This window comes from Ranitomeya imitator, chromosome 2 (assembly GCF_032444005.1).
Source record: "Ranitomeya imitator isolate aRanImi1 chromosome 2, aRanImi1.pri, whole genome shotgun sequence".
In the NCBI taxonomy this organism is placed as follows: Eukaryota; Metazoa; Chordata; class Amphibia; order Anura; family Dendrobatidae; genus Ranitomeya; species Ranitomeya imitator.
The window spans coordinates 147107532-147130378 of NC_091283.1; the positions used below are offsets into that span (position 1 = coordinate 147107532).

At 45.2% G+C, this 22847-nt stretch overlaps 1 protein-coding gene across 4 annotated transcripts in view; it reads right to left on the minus strand.

Annotated features, from left to right (window-relative positions):
* The window catches only part of GARNL3 (GTPase activating Rap/RanGAP domain like 3), a 184062-nt gene that overhangs the window by 84954 nt on the left and 76261 nt on the right, over positions 1-22847 (minus strand). The gene's annotated exons all lie outside the window — the stretch shown is intronic.

Sequence of the window (22847 nt, forward strand, 5' to 3'; positions counted from 1 at the left end):
GCAGCACCATGCCCTGCCCATGTATATATGTATACACCCTCCTGTATGCCCATGTATATATGTATACACCCTCCTGTATACCTGCCAGCACATAACACATATATACAGCGACTATATCCCCCCAAGTTTCCTGTACACCTGTCAGTATATAACACATATGTACAGGGGCTGCTCATAAAATTAGAATTTAATAAAAAAGTTAAGGTCAGGTGAGTTTGCTGCCAAGTGATACTGTTGTTTGTAAACTAGGTATTGGTACTTTTGGCAGTGTGGACAGGTGCCAAGTCCTGCTGGAGAAGGACATTTCCATCTCCATAAAGCTTGTCAGCAGAGGGAAGCATGAAGTGCTCTAAGATTTCCTGGTAGACGGCTGCGCTGACTTTGGTTTTGATAAAACACAGTGGACCTACACCAGCAGATGACATGGCTCCCCAAACCATCACTGATTGTGGAAACTTCACACTAGACCTCCAGCAGCTTGGATTGTGGCCTCTCCACTCTTCCTCCAGACTCTGGGACCTTGATTTCCCAATGAAATGCAAAATTTACTTTCATCTGAAAACAACACCTTGGACCACTGAGCAACAGTCCAGTTCTTTTTCTCCTTGGCCCAGGTAAGAAGCTTCTGGCGTTGTCTATTGGTCATGAGTGGCTTGACACAAGGAATGTGACACTTGTAGCCCATGTCCTGGATACATCTGTGCGTGGTGGCTCTTGAAGCAATGACTCCAGCAGCAGTCCACTCCTTGTGAGGCTATATGCACACGTTGCGGATTAGCCTTAGGAATTTCTGGTGCGGATTCTGCCTCTCCTGGCAGAAAACGCAGCTGCGGATTTGTCGCATTATTTATGCAGATCTGCAGCGTTTTTTATGCGTTTTTACTGCGGTTTTTTTGTGTGGATTTGCTGCGTTTTTTACCCCTGCGGATTTCTATAATGGAATGGGTACAAAAACGCTGCAGATTGTAAAAAAAGAAGTGACATGCTACTTCTTTTAAACCGCAGCGTTTCCGCAGCGGATTTTCCGCAACGTGTGCACATCTTTTTTTTTCTCATTGATTTACATTGTACTGTAAATCATTTGCGGATCTGCAGCATTTCTACACCGCAAAAAACGCTGCGCATCCGTAGGGAATCCGCAACGTATGCACATAAAAATCTCTCCCAAAATTCTGAATGGCCTTCTCTTGCCAATCCTTTCAAGGCTGCGGTCATCCCGGTTGCTTGTGCACCTTTTTCTAACACACTTTTTTCTTCCACTCAACTTTCAATTAACCTCTTAGGGATAGAGCCAATTTGGTACGTTTGACCAAGCCAATTTTTAACATTCTGACCACTGTCACTTTATGAAGTTACTAGAAATAGGCTAGATGCTATTGCATTGGGAATGCTCAGCCAATGAGTGGCGCGGGATTCAAATACCCCACCCCGCCGACTGAGCCAATGAGCGGTGCCACACGGGATTCGAATCCCCGCCGGTTGAGCCAATGAGCGGTGCCGAGCGGGATTTGAATCCCCCGCCAAAGCCGCATGGCCAGGGGAGGCTGCACTGCTCATTGGCTCAGCCGGTGGGCAGCTCAGCCAATGAGCAGTGCCGCGCGGCTTTGGCGGGGAATTCACATCCCGCGTGGCACCGCTCATTGGCTCAAAAGGCGGGGTGAGGGATTTGAACCCCGCGCCGCTCATTGGCTGAGCCACTCCTGGCCGGCGCAGCTTTGGTGGGGGATTCAAATCCCGTGCGGTACCGCTCATTGGCTCAGTCAATGAGCGGTGTTACGCAGCTTTGGCGGGGGGGATTTGAATCCCACGCCGCTCATTGGCTCAGCCGGCGGCAGCTCAGCCAATTAGTGTGCCACGTGGATTTGAGCAGTGCGGGATTCAAATCCCCTCGCCAAAGCCACGTGGCACCGCAGGTTTCAAATCCCCCACCCCGCCGGCTGAGCCAATGAGGGGTGCCACGCGGGATTTGAATCCCATGCCTAAGCCGCGCGGCACCGCTCATTGGCTGAGCAGCCCGCCAGCTGAGCCAATGAGCGGTGCTGCGCGGGATTTGAATCCCCCGCCAAACCTCAGCCGGCTGGTGGCTCAGCTAATGAGTGGAGCCACGCGGCTTTGGCTGGGGATTTGAATCCCACGCTGCTCATTGGCAGAGGCCAGGGGCGCTAAGCCAATGAGCGGTGCTGCGCGGCTTGGCGGGGCATTGAAATCCCGCACGGCAACGCTCATTGGCTCAGCCGACGGGGCGGGGAATTTGAATTCAACGCCGCTCAGCCAATGAGCGGTGCCACACGGCTTGGAGGGGGGATATGAATCCCGGCCGCCATATCGTAATACCCATAACTTGGGTGTTCCAATATGGCGAGCGGCTAGTGCCGCTCATCTCCCGGCTACGTCGCCGCTGACCTCCCTGAGGCGGGAGATGAGCGACGGAATAGCGGTGCCGAGGCGCAGTTCGTGGACTTCCAGCAGCGGTGTATTGTGGGATAGTGACACAGTCGCCGGAAGCTGTGACAGAGCCGATTGGCAATTTTATATTAGACAGTTCTGGAACGCTTCAACATATCCCACTGATTCTGAGAAGATTTTTTCGTGACATATTGTTCTTCATGTTATTGGTAAAATTTCTTTGATATAACTTGCATTTATTTATGGAAAAAATGTAAATTTGGCAAAAATGTTGGGAAAAATATTTAGAATTGAAAGTCCTCAGTGGTTGCCTATGCAGCATCAATAGTTAAAACATAGAATGTTAAAAATAATTTTAAAAAAAACAATATATTCTCACCTTCCGAAGTCCGCCGCAGTCTTTCCCAAGAATGCATTGCGGCACTGACTCGAGATCACGTAGCGGTCTCGCGAGATGATGACGTGGCGGTCCCGCGAGACCGCTACAGGATCTCGACTCATTGCCGCAATGCATACTTGGGACCGGAGCACGAGGAGCATTGGTAAAAGCCTCGGCTGGATCCGGGTGCCGACGGAAGGTGAGTATATAACTATTTTTTATTTTAATTGTTTTTTAAATAGGGATATGGTGCCCACATTGCTATATACTACGAGGGCTGTGTTATGTACTACGTGGGCTGTGTTATATACTACGTGGGCTGTGTTATATACCGCATGGGCTGTGTTATATACTGCGTGGGCTGTGTTATATACTGCGTGGGCTGTGTTATATACTACGTTGGCTGTGCTATATACTACGTGACTGTGCAATATACTACGTAGCTGTGTAATATACTGCGTGGGCTGTGCTATATACTACGTGCCTGTGTTTATACTACGTGGCTGTGTTATATACTGCGCGGACTGTTATATATTACTTGGGCTGTGCTATATACTATGTGGGCTGTGCTATATACTACGTGGCCTGTGCTATATACTACGTGGGCTGTGCTATATACTACGTGGGCTGTGCTATATACTACGTGGGCTGTGTTACATACTGCGTGGGCTGTGTTATATACTACGTGGGCTGTGTTACATACTGCGTGGGCTGGGCAATATACTACGTGGCTGTGCTATATACTACGTGGCTGTTTAATATATTACATGGGCTGTGTTATATACTGCGTGGCTGTTTAATATACTACGCGGGCTGTGTTATATACTACGTGGCTGTGCAATATACTACGTAGCTATGCTATATACTACGTGGCTGTACAATATACTACGTGGCTATGCTATATACTCTGTGGCTGTGCAATATACTACGTGGCTATGCTATATACTACGTGTCTGTGCAATATACTACATGGATATGCTATATACTACGTGGGGTGTGTTATATACTATGTGGGCTGTGTTATATTCTACGTGGTTGTGCATTCTATAATACCCGATGCGTTAGAATCAGGCCACCATCTTATAGTTAATAAATAACATTTCGCACATATCAACTTTACATCAGCACAATTTTGGAAACATAATTTTTTTGTTAGGACATAAGGGTTAAAAGTTGACCAGCAATTTCTCATTTTGCCAACAAAATTTACAAAACCATTTTTTTAGGGTTAAGGTTGGACTAAAGTTAGGATTAGGGTTGGGCTAAAATTAGGATTAAGGTTGGGCTAAAGTTAGGGTTAGGGTTGGGCTAGGGCTAGGGTTGGGGTTAGGCTAAAGTTGAGTTTGGGCTAAAGTTAGGGTTGGGCTAGGGTTGTAGTTATGGTTGGGATTACGGCTAGGGTTGGGATTAGGGTTAGGGGGGTTAGGGTTATGGTTGGGATTAGGGTTAGGGGTGTGTTGGGGTTAGGGTTGGAGTTAGAATTGGGGGGTTCCACTGTTTAGGTACATCAGGGGGTCTTCAAACGCGACATGGCGCCATCATTGATTCCAGCCAATTTTGCGTTTAAAAAGTCAAATGGTGCTTCCTCCCTTCTAGCCCTGTCATGCTACCAAACAGTAGCTTTTCCCCACATATGGGGTATCGGCATACTCAGGAGAAATTGTATAACAAATTTTGTGTTCCATTTCCTCTTGATACCCTTGTGAAAATAAAAAAAATTGGTTCCAAAGTAAATTTTTTGTGAAAAAAATAAAATGCTAGTTTTTTCTTCCACATAGCTTTAGCTTTCATGAAGTACCTGAAGGGTTAATAAACTTCTTGAATGTGGTTTTGCACACCTTGAGGGGTGCAGTTTTTAGAATGGTGTCACTTTTTGGTATTTTCTGTTATATTGAGCCCCCAAACTCACTTCAAATGTGAGGTGATCCCTAGCCAACTCACTTTACCCAACCCTAACTTTAGCCCAACCCTAACTTCAGCCCAACTCACTTTAGCCAGACTCTAACCCTAATGAAAAATGGAAATAAAAAAAAATATATATATTTTATTATTTTTACCTAAGGCCGGTTTCACATTTGCGTTTGTGTCCGCAGCGTTTATACCGCATATATCCGCATGCGTTGTGTATTCCTATATTTAACATTAGGTATGCATGCGTTTGTGATTGTTCGCGTTTTGCCGCGTTTGAAGACGCATGCATCGTTTCGTCGTCTGCGGCTTGGCGCGGAAATGCAACATGTAGTAATTTTTAGAGGCGTCAATTTGCCGCCTGGAAACGCATGCGGTCGCTTGTGCAAGGTTTGCGCCAAAAAAACACATTGCTGTCAATATAAACGCATGCGTTCAGAAGCACATGCGTTTGGTTGCGTTCGAGAACGCATGCATTTCAATTGAAAAAAAACATGTCTAGACACTGATAAGCCACCCCCCACATAGTAGGTGATGAAGGGAGGTAGTGGACATTTGCAGGTCACTACTCAGCAGACAGCCAAGCAGAACAGACCGGCCACAGCAGACAGCCAAGGAGAACAGACGGACCACAGCACCTTTGAGAAAACAAGCCTCTGAACAATGTGAGTATATCCAAGCCAATGGCTTTATTTTCTATTTTCTGTCTCTACATGTCCTAATTTCTGCCATTTCTTTCTTTCTACATGCATCAGAATGTCTTCTTCGGCTTCTTCTCATGAGGAGTTTCTTCCTGGGCCGTCAGAAGTCGAGCATGTCAGTGAGGTGAGTACTTGCCTCGTCCGATTGGTAAGTATTCACTGTCACATCCACACATGGGACAATTTTTGTTTTTCATTTTTTTTAGAGCTCTTCTTCATCTGCGGCAGAGACTGGGCAGGAGCAGCGGAGTCAAGGTCGGGTGGAAAGATGGCAGCTGACTGTTATGTATCCTCAGTGTAGTATTCTTGAATCTTCCTTTCTTTCCATTCGTATTTCTTTACTTTTTTCTTCTGGAATTCTTTTGTGTGTTGACTTTCCTATTCATGCCATTTCTCTGCATCTTTCTTCTTTCTTTTCCTTATGTTAATTGACCAATCTTTAATGACTTTATTTAATTTTTAGGTTCCACAACAGGAGGATGATCTGATTGAGAATGAACTCATCTCCCTGGTCCAGGAGCGAGTCCCGTTGTGGGACACCCGCGATCCACTGCACTCAAACAACGTCACGCTGCGGCGCCTGTGGAATGAGGTGGCCAAAGAGCAGTGGGATGGCTGGGACAACGCCACGACTCGGGTCCAAACTGCATTTGGTAAGTATTGCACTGCAGTGTGAAGCAGCAGAGACCTTGGCCGTGCACACTCGATCACTCGACTGTGTGTGATGAAAGAAACTCTCAGGAGTTTCTGTCATCACACACAGTTGTGTGAGCACAGCCAAAAGTCCTTGCAAGGATCCGAACTTACAAATACCATCGCGTTCTGGCATTTTTAAGACCGCTCCTTGCCCAGAGAGCGTAAGTATTTATCACGTGCATTAGGTTGTATTGCATTGCCATACTATGTATGTTTCTATTCCACAGGATTTGGCGTCTGGTATATTTTTGGTATTAATTTTCTTTTTCCTTTTTTCACAGCACATGGAGCACTACTGTTAGTAAGGCCGAAAAAAGACATTTGTCTCCATGGCCCAGGTTCTGGAGCGGTCCTTCATCCGACAGCCGCGGACCCGTCCCAGCCATCCAGCAGTGCAGCAGTAAGTGGGCCTTCCACACTAACTGGAGACCAGAAACCTGGTCCATCAGGTCTTCCCCTTTCGCAGTCCTCTTCCACTGCCCCTTTTTTTTTGGGCTCCTGCTGGCAGTGGCAGAGGGCTTCGGACAGGTCACTCATGCCCGAGTTTTTGCACTTGAGCTCGGTTTTACAAAAAGCAATCAAGGCTTTGGGTGACCGAATGGATGTTTCACATAGCCTCTTGAATACACGTATCTAGGAGGTCACCAAAAGCCTTGATCAAGTGAAAGCCAACCTCCAGAGGCCAGCACATCATTTTTTCAACCAAATTGAACAGGGCATGTCGGAACACCTTACTCCTGATCTCCAGCTGAGTGTCATGCAGGCCTGCAATGCTGCTTACGTGCAGGCCATGCAGCAGAGTCGGTATTTCCAGCAGACAGTGGCGGCATATCCAACTGTGCCTTCACTGTCACGATTAACCTCAATGCCGACCTCTGCTGCATACCACTGCACGGCCACCTCAATTCCTTCCACAGCTGGACACCACTACAGCGCCAGCACCATGCCAAGTGAAGTTGGACATCCCACCGCCACCACCATGACAACCGCTGCTCCTGCTTGGACCTCCTCCACTGACACCACGATGCAGCAGGACCCTGGCATGGCCTTCCGTACCGCCACCACCACGATGCAGCAGGACCCCGGCATGGCTTTCCGTACCGCCACCACCACGATGCAGCAGGACCCTGGCATGGCCTTCCGTACCGCCACCACCACGATGCAGCAGGACCCTGCATGGCTTTCCGTACCGCCACCACCACGATGCAGCAGGACCCTGGCATGGCTTTCCGTACCGCCACCACCACGATGCAGCAGGACCCTGCATGGCTTTCCGTACCGCCACCACCACGATGCAGCAGGACCCTGGCATGGCTTTCCGTACCGCCACCACCACGATGCAGCAGGACCCTGGCATGACCTTCCGCTCTACGAGTGCTATGGACTCTGGCATGGCTGCACGCTCTACGAGCACTATGGACTCTGGCATGGCTGCACGCTCTACGAGCACTATGGACTCTGGCATGGCTGCACGCTCTACGAGCACTATGGACTCTGGCATGGCTGCACGCTCTACGAGCACTATGGACTCTGGCATGGCTGCACGCTCTACGAGCACTATGGACTCTGGCATGGCTGCACGCTCTACGAGCATTATGGACTCTGACACAGTGCAGCCGGACCCTGACAGGTCACCCACCACCACGCCATATGAGCCCACCAATACCTCCCAGAACCCGTCAAACTAAAAAAAAAAACACAAAAAACAAACAATCAGAGAACTCTTAGCATTCCTCCCCCTTCACCCCAATGTGTCTGTAATGTTAGGTTTGTCCAGGGGCGTAACTACCACGGTCGCAGCAGTCGCCTGCCGGGCGCACACATCAGATCAGCAGCCGACGCCTGATCTGAAAGGAAGAGCTGAAGATCCTGTGGTGACGTCATCACTATCATAGGTCTTTCACCATTTATCAGCTCCGCCTCCTGATCACATGACGATGATGTCACCACAGGTCCTTCAGCTCTCAGCAGCTCAGTCCTGGTTGTGTGCAGCTCGTGTTCTCTGGTATCAACCAGCAGCAGATTTCCGGTTCCTGCTGTTCTGGTGAGATATGGAGACGGCAGAATGTGGAGATGGATGGGGCAGAATGTGGAGATGGATGGGGCAGAATGTGGAGAGGGATGGGGCAGAATGCGGAGACGGATGGGGCAGAATGTGGAGATGGATGGGGCAGGAGCATGGGGAGGATGTGGATTTGGGTGGAAAATGTTTTGGTGGGGGGGCCCCATTTGAAAGTTCGCACCGGGGCCCATAACTTTGTAGTTACGCCACTGGGTTTGTCTCACCCTTCCAGTGTGTCTCAAGCCTCTCATGTGTCAAGCCCCATCCCCGAACTACCAGACCCCACTAGTTTCATTGCCCCTTCTCCTGTCACCTCTGCGTCGTCCACGGTTAGCCAGGCCTCAGTGCTTCACACCCCCCGTTTACATCACTCTACCCCAAGCCGGCGCAGTTAAATACATTTTTTTGGTTGTTAAAAAAATAAATACAATTTGATTTGCCACAATTATGTTTGGTTTATTGTGTCTATCGCCGCCGGCAACACACACCGTGCGCCAAATAAGAAACTTCGCCACACACTTAATTTTTGGGCCACATCATATCTCCAGGAGTTATAAAAAAAGACTGCAGCTTTGTGTGTCTTTAGTATAAAGATATGATGTGGGCCAAAAAATAATAGATGTATTATCTCCATAATCTCTTCTTTCTGCTGTGACTAGTGTTGCAGTCTGAAGAGAAAATGGCGGAAATACAGTGCAGAACTCTACTGAACAGGACAGGTGTGAAAAAAACTCATTAGTTATGACACCTGGCCTGTTGAGTAGAGAACTGCCTTGTATAACCTCCATTTTCTCTTCTGTGTACATAATCTATTACACACAAATAGAAGGGACAATGGTGGTCACACGGCATATCTATGCTCACCTGCACAGGTGACAGAAATAGTGAATTCATGAGGCTGTTATATGTGCATCATGAATTCATTATTTCTGACACCTGACTTGATGAGTATAGATCTCTTTAAAGGGACCCTGTCACCTGAATTTGGAGGGAACAATCTTCAGCCATAGGGGCGGGGTTTTCGGGTGTTTGATTCACCCTTTCCTTACCCACTGGCTGCATGCTGGCTGCAATATTGGATTGAAGTTCATTCACTGTCCTCCGTAGTACATGCCTGCACAAGGCAATCTTGCCTTGCGCAGGCGTGTACTATGGAGGACAGAGAATGAACTTCAATCCAATATTGCAGCCAGCATGCAGCCAGTGGGTAAGGAAAGGGTGAATCAAACACCTGAAAACCCCGCCTCTATGGCTGAAAATTGTTCCCTCCAAATTCAGGTGACAGAGTCCCTTTAATGTGACAGTCATTGTCTCTTCAGTCTGTGTCCAATGGATGCTGCTGAACAGAATCAGGACGCAATGACGTCAACAAGTGTAAAGCAACATGGCTGCCATAACACAAGCAGTATGTGGTCAGTGTTTTATATCAGTATTTGTAAGCCAAAACAAGGAGTGGAGCAATTAGAGGTAAATTATGATATTAACATAATAACTAGCACCTCTGCCTTTAACACCCACTCCTGATTTTGGATTACAAATACTGATATTAAATACAGACCAAATACTGCCAGTTTTAGGACAGCCTTGGTTTGTAGAGTAAAAACATAGGAGACACGGTCAACACAACCAAAACTAAAGTTTATTAATGAGAAATATTGTTATCATTTCAGATAATTACTGTTACAGATCTAATTACAACCGGACATTTAGACAACAGTGTCTTGCAATGACACACGCCCAATATCTGAATAAAAAAATGCAGCAAATTGATCCCGCATGTGACCAACTGCTGCTGTTGACCGCAGCGGGTGATGCTGGAAATCGGGCAGTGGGTGTGCAACTGGTTCATCAAGTTCAATGTTGGGTCGCTCCTTAACCATTATATAATTGTGCAGAACCACAAAGGCTTTGACCACCTCGTCAACTGTCTCCACTTTTATATTTATGGCTGATGCAAGAATGCGCCATTTAGAGACCAGAATGCCAAAGGTACACTCTACTGTTCTTCGGGCCCTGGTCAGTCTGTAGTTAAAGATCCTTATAGTGTGGTTCAAGTCCCGACTGGAATATGGCTTCAGTAGGTTTTCACACATCTGAAAGGCCTCATCCCCAACCATAACAAATGGCACCGGTGGACCTTGAGTGTTGGGGAAAGGTTGTGGTGGGGGAAAATTGAAATTTTTGCCATACACACGCCGGCCCATATCCGAGTTCTTGAAAGTCTGGGAATTGTTGCCACGGCCAAAAGCTCCAATGTCCACGGCGATGAAGCGACAGTTCGCATGAGCTATTGCCATGAGCACAAGAGAAATATATTTTTTATAGTTGAAAAACTCCGATCCTGTTCTGGCAGGTTTGATAATGCGGATGTGCTTTCCATCCACCGCTCCTAAACAGTTGGGGAAATCACACACACTCAAGAATTTTTCAGCTATTTCAAGCCACATGTCCGCGGTGGGTATGGGTATAAACTCATCCCGGAGTACATTCCACAAAGCCCGACAGGTGTCCACAACTATTCCGGACAGGGTGGATATTCCAAGCCGGTATTGGAAGTGGAGGGATGATAAACTCTCTCCGGTTGCCAGAAATCTGTAAGAAAATAATAATAAAAAAAAATAATTACAATCTATTCTATTTATGGTGTGTTTACGCTAAAGAAAGCTAGGAAAATACCCAAAACATACATGTCTGAAAACACAAAACTTGGACTGTCATTGGTTTAGATTTGTAACGTACCTTAATGTAACCAGCAGACGTTCCTCCGGTGGAATCGCTCTACGGAGCTGGGTGTCCTGTCTCCGTATGGTTCCTTGGACACGAGCAAGCAAATCCGGAACGAGTCTTGCGACATCCTTGTATATTCATGGAATTTCTCCGGGTTGGCATTAAGCTCGCCATACAACGTGTGATAGGCTCTACGGCTCTCACGTAGTTCGATAATGGGGTGTCTCCAAAAACGCCGACGTCTCCTTCTCCATCTTTCGCGATTTCTGTCTTGCTCCCAAGCAAAAGCACAGGCAAGAAACAGCTTGAAGCTGAAATCCAGGTTGAAATAAAAGCTCTCCATGCGAAGATCCATCATGACACAGGATACAGGAGCAAAATCTGAATATTACAGCTGTTCAGGGGTCTATATAAAGAAATCCCATAATACACGCCCTCTTTAGTCACATTGGCGGTGTCTGGTTATCTAGATTTTTCTCTTGTGAAATTTCTCATCATGCGCACAAAAAACGCAAACGCAGGAAAAACCGCATATAAACACATACAAACGCGCCGTTTTTTTACGGCATGCGGTACTGCATGCGTCTAAAAAACGCCGTGTTTGTACGCGTTTTTTCCACCCCTTGCGGATGCGTATTAAACGCTGCGGATTTATACGCAAATGTGAAACTAGCCTAAGGGGGTGATAAAGCGGGGGGTTGATTTACTATTATTTTTATTTTGATCACTGTGATAGTCTCACTTTTTGTATTGAAGAACTGAAATAAATTGACTTTTTGATGATATTCTAATTTTGTGAGAAGCACTTGTATATTTTCCCCGGTCTCTTGTATACCTGTAAGTATATACAGTTAAGGAAATAAGTATTTGATCCCTTGCTGATTTTGTAAGTTTGCCCACTCACAAAGACATGAACAGACTATACCCTTAACCCCTTTCTGCCATTAGACGTACTATTGCGTCCATGTGGGGTGGGCTTTACTTCCCAAGGACGCAATAGTACGTCATATGCGATCGGCAGCGCTCACGGGGGGAGCGCCGCCGATCGCGGCCGGGTGTCAGCTGTTTATCGCAGCTGACATCCGGCACTATGTGCCAGGAGCGGTCACGGACCGCCCCCGGCACATTAACCCCCGGCACACCGCGATCAAAGATGATCGCGATGTGCCGGCGGTACAGGGAAGCACCGCGCAGGGAGGGGGCTCCCTGCGGGCTTCCCTGAGCCCCCCGCAGCAACGCGATGTGATCGCGTTGCTGCGAGGGTCTCCTCACCTCCCTCCCTGCTCGAGCCCCGGATCCAAGATGGCCGCGGATCCGGGTCCTGCAGGGAGGGAGGTGGCTTCACAGAGCCTGCTCAGAGCAGGCACTGTGAAGCAGCCTGCACTCCTATCAGATCGGTGATCTGACAGAGTGCTGTGCAAACTGTCAGATCACTGATCTGTGATGTCCCCCCCTGGGACAAAGTAAAAAAGTAAAAAAAAAAAATTTCAAATGTGTAAAAAAAAATAAAAAAAAATATTCCAAAATAATGAAAAAAAAAAAAAAAAAAATTATTCCCATAAATACATTTCTTTATCTAAATAAAAAAAAAAAACAATAAAAGTACACATATTTAGTATCGCCGCGTCCGTAACGGCCCGACCTATAAAACTGGCCCACTAGTTAACCCCTTCAGTAAACACCGTAAGAAAAAAAAAAAAAAAACGAGGCAAAAAACAACGCTTTATTATCATACCGCCGAACAAAAAGTGGAATAACACGCGATCAAAAAGACAGATATAACTAACCATGGTACCGCTGAAAACGTCATCTTGTCCCGCAAAAAACGAGCCGCCATACAGCATCATCAGCAAAAAAATAAAAAAGTTATAGTCCTGAGAATAAAGCGATGCAAAAATAATTATTTTTTCTATAAAATAGTTTTTATCGTATAAAAGCGCCAAAACATAAAAAAATGATATAAATGAGGTGTCGCTGTAATCGTACTGACCCGAAGAATAAAACTGCTTCATCAATTTTACCAAACGCGGAACGGTATAAACGCCTCCCCCAAAAGAAATTCATGAATAGCTGGTTTTTGGTCATTCTGCCTCACAAAAATCGGAATAAAAAGCGATCAAAAAATGTCACGTGCCCGAAAATGTTACCAATAAAAACATCAACACGTCCCGCAAAAACCAAGACCTCACATGACTCTGTGGACCAGAATATAGAAAAATTATAGCTCTCAAAATGTGGTAACGCAAAAAATATTTTTTGCAATAAAAAGCGTCTTTCAGTGTGTGACGGCTGCCAATCATAAAAATCCGCTAAAAAACCCGCTATAAAAGTAAATCAAACCCCCCTTCATCACCCCCTTAGTTAGGGAAAAATTAAAAAAATGTATTTATTTCCATTTTCCCAATAGGGCTAGGGTTAGAGTTAGGGCTAGGGTTAGGGCTAGGGTTAGGGTTAGGGCTAGGGTTAGGGCTAGGGTTAGGGCTAGGGCTAGGGCTAGGGTTAGGGCTAGGGTTAGGGCTAGGGTTAGGGCTAGGGTTAGGGCTAGGGTTAGGGCTAGGGCTACAGTTTGGGTTGGGGCTAAAGTTACAGTTAGGGTTTAGATTACATTTACGGTTGGGAATAGGGTTGGGATTAGGGTTAGGGGTGTGTCAGGGTTAGAGGTGTGGTTAGGGTTACTGTTGGGATTAGGGTTAGGGATGTGTTTGGATTAGGGTTTCAGTTATAATTGGGGGGTTTCCACTGTTTAGGCACATCAGGGGCTCTCCAAACGCGACATGGCGTCTGATCTCAATTCCAGCCAATTCTGCGTTGAAAAAGTAAAACAGTGCTTCTTCCCTTCCGAGCTCTCCCGTGTGCCCAAACAGGGGTTTACCCCAACATATGGGGTATCAGCGTACTCAGGACAAATAGGACAACAACTTTTGGGGTCCAATTTCTCCTGCTACCCTTGGGAAAATACAAAACTCGGGGCTAAAACATATTTTTTGTGGGAAAAAAAAAGATTTTTTATTTTCATGGCTCTGCGTTATAAACTGTAGTGAAACACTTGGGGGTTCAAAGTTCTCACAACACATCTAGATTAGTTCCCTGGGGGGTCTAGTTTCCAATATGGGGTCACTTGTGGGGGGTTTCTACTGTTTAGGTACATTAGGGGTTCTGCAAACGCAATGTGACGTCTGCAGACCATTCCATCTAAGTCTGCATTCCAAATGGCGCTCCTTCCCTTCCGAGCTCTGCCATGCGCTCAAACGTTGGTTTCCCCCAACATACGGGGTATCAGCGTACTCAGGACAAATTGGACAACAACTTTTGGGGTCGAATTTCTCCTCTTACCCTCGGGAAAATACAAAACTGGGGGCTAAAAAATAATTTTGGGGGGAAAGATTTTTTTTTTTAATTTTCACGGCTCTGCGTTACAAACTGTAGTGAAACACTTGGGGGTTCAAAGCTATCACAACACATCTAGATGAGTTCCTTAGGGGGTCTAGTTTCCAAAATGGTGTCACTTGTGGGAGGTTTCTACTGTTTAGGTACATTAGGGGCTCTGCAAATGCAATGTGACACCTGCAGACCATTCCATCTAAGTCCTCATTCCAAATGGAGCTCCTTCCCTTCCGAGCCCTCCCATGCGCCCAAACAGTGGTTCCCCCCCACATATGGGGTATCAGCGCACTCAGGACAAATTGGACAACAACTTTTGGGGTCGAATTTCTCCTCTTACCCTCGGGAAAATACAAAACTGGGGGCTAAAAAATAATTTTGGGGGGAAAGATTTTTTTTTTTAATTTTCACGGCTCTGCGTTACAAACTGTAGTGAAACACTTGGGGGTTCAAAGCTATCACAACACATCTAGATGAGTTCCTTAGGGGGTCTAGTTTCCAAAATGGTGTCACTTGTGGGAGGTTTCTACTGTTTAGGTACATTAGGGGCTCTGCAAATGCAATGTGACACCTGCAGACCATTCCATCTAAGTCCTCATTCCAAATGGAGCTCCTTCCCTTCCGAGCCCTCCCATGCGCCCAAACAGTGGTTCCCCCCCACATATGGGGTATCAGCGCACTCAGGACAAATTGGACAACAACTTTTGGGGTCGAATTTCTCCTTTTACCCTCGGGAAAATACGAAACTGGGGGCTAAAAAATAATTTTTGTGGGAAAAAATTTTTGTTTTATTTTTACGGCTCTCCATTATAAACTTCTGTGAAGCCCTTGGTGGGTCAAAGCGCTCAGCACACATCTAGATAAGTTCCTAAGGGGGTCTACTTTCCAAAATGGTGTCACTTGTGGGGGGTTTCTACTGTTTAGGTACATTAGGGGCTCTGCAAACGCAATGTGACACCTGCAGACCATTCCATCTAAGTCTGCATTCAAATGGCACTCCTTCCCTTCTGAGCCCTCCCATGTGCCCAAACAGTGGTTCCCCCCACATATGGTGTATCATCGCACTCAGGACAAATTGGGCAACAAATTTTGGGGTCCAATTTCTCCTGTTACCCTCAGGAAAATACAAAACTGGGGGCTAAAAAAATAATTTTTGTGGGAAAAAAATTTTGTTTTATTTTTACGGCTCTGCATTATAAACTTCTGTGAAGCACTTGGTGGGTCAAAGTGCTCACCACACCTCTAGATAAGTTCCTTAGGGGGTCTACTTTCCAAAATGGTGTCATTTGTGGGGGGTTTCAATGTTTAGGCACATCAGTGGCTCTTCAAACGCAACATGGCGTCCCATCTCAATTCCTGTCAATTTTGCTTTGAAAAGTCAAACGGCGCTCCTTCCCTTCCGAGCTCTCCCATCCACCCAAACAGTGGTTTACCCCCACATATGGGGTATCCACGTACTCAGGACAAATTGTACAACAACTTTTGGGGTCCAATTTCTTCTCTTACCCTTGGGAAAATAAAAAATTGGGGGCAAAAAGATAATTTTTGTGAAAAAATATGATTTTTTATTTTTACGGTTCTACATTATAAACTTCTGTGAAGCACTTGGTGGGTCAAAGTGCTCACCACACCTCTAGATAAGTTCCTTAGGGGGTCTACTTTCCAAAATGGTGTCACTTGTGGGGGGTTTCAATGTTTAGGCACATCAGTGGCTCTTCAAACGCAACATGACGTCCCATCTCAATTCCTGTCAATTTTGCATTGAAAAGTCAAACGGCGCTCCTTCCCTTCCGAGCTCTCCCATCCGCCCAAACAGTGGTTTACCCCCACATATGGGCTATCAGCGTACTCAGGACAAATTGTACAACAACTTTTGGGGTCCAATTTCTTCTCTTACCCTTGGGAAAATAAAAAATTGGGGGCGAAAAGATAATTTTTGTGAAAAAATATGATTTTTTATTTTTACGGTTCTACATTATAAACTTCTGTGAAGCACTTGTTGGGTCAAAGTGCTCACCACACCTCTAGATAAGTTCCTTAGGGGGTCTACTTTCCAAAATGGTGTCACTTGTGGGGGGTTTCAATGTTTAGCCACATCAGGGGCTTTCCAAACGAAACATGGCGTCCCATCTCAATTCCAGTCAATTTTGCATTGAAAAGTCAAATGGCACTCCTTCGCTTCCGAGCTCTGCCATGCGCCCAAACAGTGGTTTACCCCCACATGTGGGGTATTGGCATACTCAGGACAAATTGTACAACAATGTTTGGGGTCCATTTTCTCCTGTTACCCTTGGTAAAATAAAACAAATTGGAGCTGAATTACATTTTTTGTGAAAAAAAGTTAAATGTTCATTTTTATTTAAACATTCAAAAAATTCCTGTGAAGCACCAGAAGGGTTAATAAACTTCTTGAATATGGTTTTGAGCACCTTGAGGGGTGTAGTTTTTAGAATGGTGTCACACTTGGGTATTTTCTATCATATAGACCCCTCAAAATGACTTCAAATGAGATGTGGTCCCTAAAATAAAATGGTGTTGTAGAAATGAGAAATTGCTGGTCAACTTTTAACCCTTATAACTCCCTAACAAAAAAAAATTTTGGTTCCAAAATTGTGCTGATGTAAAGTAGACATGTGGGAAATGTTACTTATTAAGTATTTTGTGTGACATATCTCTGTGATTTAATTGCATAAAAATTCAAAGTTGGAAAATTGCGAAATTTTCATAATTTTCGCCAAATTTCCGTTTTTTTCACAAATAAACGCAGGTTATATCAAATAATTTTTACCATTGTCATGAAGTACAATATGTCACGAGAAAACAATGTCAGAATCACCAGGATCCATTGAAGCGTTCCAGAGTTATAACCTCATAAAGGGACAGTGGTCAGAATTGTAAAAATTGGCCCGGTCATTAACGTGCAAACCACCCTTGGGGGTAAAGGGGTTAAAATTACAGACTGTTCATGTCTTTGCCAGTGGGCAAACGTACAAAATCAGCAAGGGATCAAATACTTATTTCCCCCACTATTATACATACTAGATGGTGGCCTGATTCTAACGCATCGGGTATTCTAGAATATGCATGTCCACGTAGTATATTGCACAGCCCACGTAGTATATTGCCCAGTCACGTAGTATATTGCCATATTGCCCAGCTACATAGTATATTGCCCAGCCACGTAGTATATTGCCCAGCTACATAGTATATTGCCCAGCCACGTAGTATATTGCCCAGTGACGTAGTATATTGCCCAGTGACGTAGTATATTGCCCAGCCACGTAGTATATTGCCCAGCCACATAGTATATTGCCCAGCCACGTAGTATATGGACCAGCTACGTAGTATATTGCCCAGTCACGTAGTATATTGCCCAGCTACGTAGTATTTTGCCCAGCCACGTAGTATATTGCCCAGTCACGTGGTATATTGCCCAGCCAAGTAGTATATTGCCCAGCCACATAGTATATTGCCCAGTCACGTGGTACATTGCCCAGCCACGTAGTATATTGCCCAGTCACGTAGTATATTGCCCAGCTATGTAGTATATTGCACAGCGACGTAGTATACAGCACAGAGCCACGTAGTATACAGCAGAAACGTAGTATATTGCCCAGCCACGTAGCATATATTGCCCAGCTACATAGTATATTGCCCAGTCACGTAGTATATTGCTCAGTCACGTAGTATATTGCCCAGTCACATAGTATATTGCCCAGTCACGTAATATATTGCCCAGCGACGTAGTATACAGCAGAGAGCCACATAGTATACAGCACAGAGCAACATAGTATATTGCCCAGCCACGTAGTATATTGCCCAGCGACGTAGTATACAGCACAGAGCCACGTATTATACAGCACAGAGCCACGTAGTACACAGCACAGAGCCACGTAGTGTATTGCCCAGTCACGTAGTATATTGTCCAGTCACGTAGTATATAACACTGCCCACACAGTATATAACAGTGGCCACGTAATATCTAGCACAGCCCACAGAGTATATCACACAGCCCACATAGTATATCACACTGCCTATGTAGTATACAGCACAGAGCCACGTAGTATATTGTCCAGTCACATAGTATATAACACTGCCCACACAGTATATAACACCGCCTATGTAGTATGCAGCACAGAGCCACGCGGTATCTAACACAGCCCACGTAGTATACAGCAGTGTGGGCACCATATCCCTGTTAAAAAAATAATTAAAATAAAAAATATACAGTGTTATATACTCACCCCCTGGGATCCAGCGAAACTCCGGCTATACACGCGCGGCTGCCGCCATCTTCCGTCCCCAGGATGCATTGCGAAATTACCCAGATGACTTAGCGGTCTCGCGAGCGGCTCGGCGGACTACGGAGGGTGAGTATAGCAGGTTTTTTGTTTTTTTATTATTTTTAACATTACATTTTTTTACTATTGATGCCGCATAGGCCCGCATCAATAGTAAATAGTTTGGGACACACAGGGTTAATAGGGTGGGAGTGCGTTACCCGCGGCATAACGCGGTCCGTTACCGCTGGCATTAACCCTATGTGAGCGGTGGCTGGAGGGGAGTATGCGGACGCCGGACAGTGACTGCGGGGAGTAAGGAGCGGCCATTTTCTTCCAGACTGTGCCCGTCGACGATTGGTCGTGGCTGTCTTGCCACGACCAATCAGCGACTTGGATTTGCCACGACCAATGAATATCCGTGACAGAAAGACAGAAGGACAGAAAGACGGAAGTGACCCTTAGACAATTATATAGTAGATAAGCAATGACCACATTTCTCCCTGTAGCCTCAATCCCCTGATGAAGCCAGTTTACCTGGTGAAACTTGTTGGGGAGGCTTAGGAGCTTGTTTTATTAGATAGTTAGTATGTTCATGGGGAATTCACAAATGGGATTATACGGATAGCAGCCGCGTCAATATAGCCTAACCCTGAAATGCAACATTAGCTATTAGGATCTAAATACAGTCTCAGTATGATGTGATATCAATACAATAAGAAGAATTTGTGGATATCCCCCCCAGTCTCCTGTATACCTGTCAGTATATAACACATATATACAGGAACTATATCCCCCCGTTCTCCTGTATACCTGTCAGTATATAACACATATATACAGGGATTATATCCCCTCGGTCTCCCGTATACCTGTCAGTATATAACACATATATACAGGGACTATATCCCCCCGGTCTCCTGTATACCTGTCAGTATATAACATATATATACAGGGACTATATCCCCCCGGTCTCCTGTACACCTGTCAGTATATAACACATATATACAGAACTATATCCCCCCAGGTCTCCTGTATACCTGTCAGTATATAACACATATATTCAGGGACTATATCCCCCCGGTCTCCTGTACACCTGTCAGTATATAACACATATATACAGGGACTATACCTCCCGGTGTCCTGTATACCTGTCAGTATATAACACATATATACAGTGACTATACCCCCCCGGTGTCCTGTATACCTGTCAGTATATAACACATATAAACACGGACTATATCCCCCTGGTCTCCTGTATACCTGTCAGTATATAACACATATATACAGTGACTATATCCCCCTGGTCTCCTGTATACCTGTCAGTATATAACACATATATACAGGGACTATACCCCCCCGATGTCCTGTACACCTGTCAGTATATAACACATATATACAGGGAATATATCCCCCCGGTCTCCTATATACCTGTCAGTATCTACCACTGTATAAAGGGACTATATCCCCCGGTCTCCTGTATACCTGTCAGTATATAACACATATATACAGGGATTATATCCCCTCGGTCTCCCGTATACCTGTCAGTATATAACACATATATACAGGGACTATATCCCCCCGGTCTCCTGTATACCTGTCAGTATATAACATATATATACAGGGACTATATCCCCCCGGTCTCCTGTATACCTGTCAGTATATAACACATATATTCAGGGACTATATCCCCCCGGTCTCCTGTACACCTGTCAGTATATAACACATATATACAGGGACTATATCCCCCCGGTCTCCTGTATACCTGTCAGTATATAACATATATATACAGGGACTATATCCCCCCGGTCTCCTGTATACCTGTCAGTATATAACACATATATTCAGGGACTATATCCCCCCGGTCTCCTGTATACCTGTCAGTATATAACATATATATACAGGGACTATATCCCCCCGGTCTCCTGTATACCTGTCAGTATATAACACATATATACAGGGATTATATCCCCTCGGTCTCCTGTATACCTGTCAGTATATAACACATATATACAGGGACTATATCCCCCCGGTCTCCTGTATACCTGTCAGTATATAACATATATATACAGGGACTATATCCCCCCGGTCTCCTGTATACCTGTCAGTATATAACACATATATTCAGGGACTATATCCCCCCGGTCTCCTGTACACCTGTCAGTATATAACACATATATACAGGGACTATATCCCCCCGGTCTCCTGTATACCTGTCAGTATATAACATATATATACAGGGACTATATCCCCCCGGTCTCCTGTATACCTGTCAGTATATAACACATATATTCAGGGACTATATCACCCCGGTCTCCTGTATACCTGTCAGTATATAACACATATATTCAGGGACTATATCCCCCCGGTCTCCTGTATACCTGTCAGTATATAACATATATATACAGGGACTATACCCCCCCGGTCTCCTGTATACCTGTCAGTATATAACACATATATTCAGGGACTATATCCCCCCGGTCTCCTGTACACCTGTCAGTATATAACACATATATACAGGGACTATATCCCCCCGGTCTCCTGTATACCTGTCAGTATATAACATATATATACAGGGACTATATCCCCCCGGTCTCCTGTATACCTGTCAGTATATAACACATATATTCAGGGACTATATCCCCCCGGTCTCCTGTATACCTGTCAGTATATAACATATATATACAGGGACTATATCCCCCCGGTCTCCTGTACACCTGTCAGTATATAACACATATATTCAGGGACTATATCCCCCCGGTCTCCTGTATACCTGTCAGTATATAACACATATATTCAGGGACTATATCCCCCCGGTCTCCTGTATACCTGTCAGTATATAACACATACATACAGGGACTATACCTCCCGGTGTCCTGTATACCTGTCAGTATATAACACATATATTCAGGGACTATATCCCCCCGGTCTCCTGTATACCTGTCAGTATATAACACATATATACAGGGACTATACCCCCCGATGTCCTGTACACCTGTCAGTATATAACACATATATACAGGGACTATATCCCCCCGGTCTCCTGTATACCTGTCAGTATATAACACATATATACAGGGATTATATCCCCTCGGTCTCCCGTATACCTGTCAGTATATAACACATATATACAGGGACTATATCCCCCCGGTCTCCTGTATACCTGTCAGTATATAACATATATATACAGGGACTATATCCCCCCGGTCTCCTGTATACCTGTCAGTATATAACACATATATTCAGGGACTATATCCCCCCGGTCTCCTGTACACCTGTCAGTATATAACACATATATACACGGACTATATCCCCCCGGTCTCCTGTATACCTGTCAGTATATAACACATATATTCAGGGACTATATCCCCCCGGTCTCCTGTATACCTGTCAGTATATAACATATATATACAGGGACTATATCCCCCCGGTCTCCTGTATACCTGTCAGTATATAACACATATATTCAGGGACTATATCCCCCCGGTCTCCTGTACACCTGTCAGTATATAACACATATATACAGGGACTATATCCCCCCGGTCTCCTGTATACCTGTCAGTATATAACACATATATTCAGGGACTATATCCCCCCGTTCTCCTGTATACCTGTCAGTATATAACACATATATACAGGGACTATACCCCTCGATGTCCTGTACACCTGTCAGTATATACCACTGTATAAAGGGACTATATCCCCCCGGTCTCCTGTATACCTGTCAGTATATAACACATATATACAGGGATTATATCCCCTCGGTCTCCTGTATACCTGTCAGTATATAACACATATATACAGGGATTATATCCCCCCGGTCTCCTGTATACCTGTCAGTATATAACACATATATACAGGGATTATATCCCCTCGGTCTCCCGTATACCTGTCAGTATATAACACATATATACAGGGACTATATCCCCCCGGTCTCCTGTATACCTGTCAGTATATAACACATTTATTCAGGGACTATATCCCCCCGGTCTCCTGTACACCTGTCAGTATATAACACATATATACACGGACTATATCCCCCCGGTCTCCTGTATACCTGTCAGTATATAACACATATATACAGGGACTATACCTCCCGGTGGCCTGTATACCTGTCAGTATATAACACATATAAACACGGACTTTATCCCCCTGGTCTCCTGTATACCTGTCAGTATATAACACATATATACAGTGACTATACCCCCCCGGTGTCCTGTATACCTGTCAGTATATAACACACATATACAGGGACTATACCCCCCGATGTCCTGTACACCTGTCAGTATATAACATATATATTCAGGGAC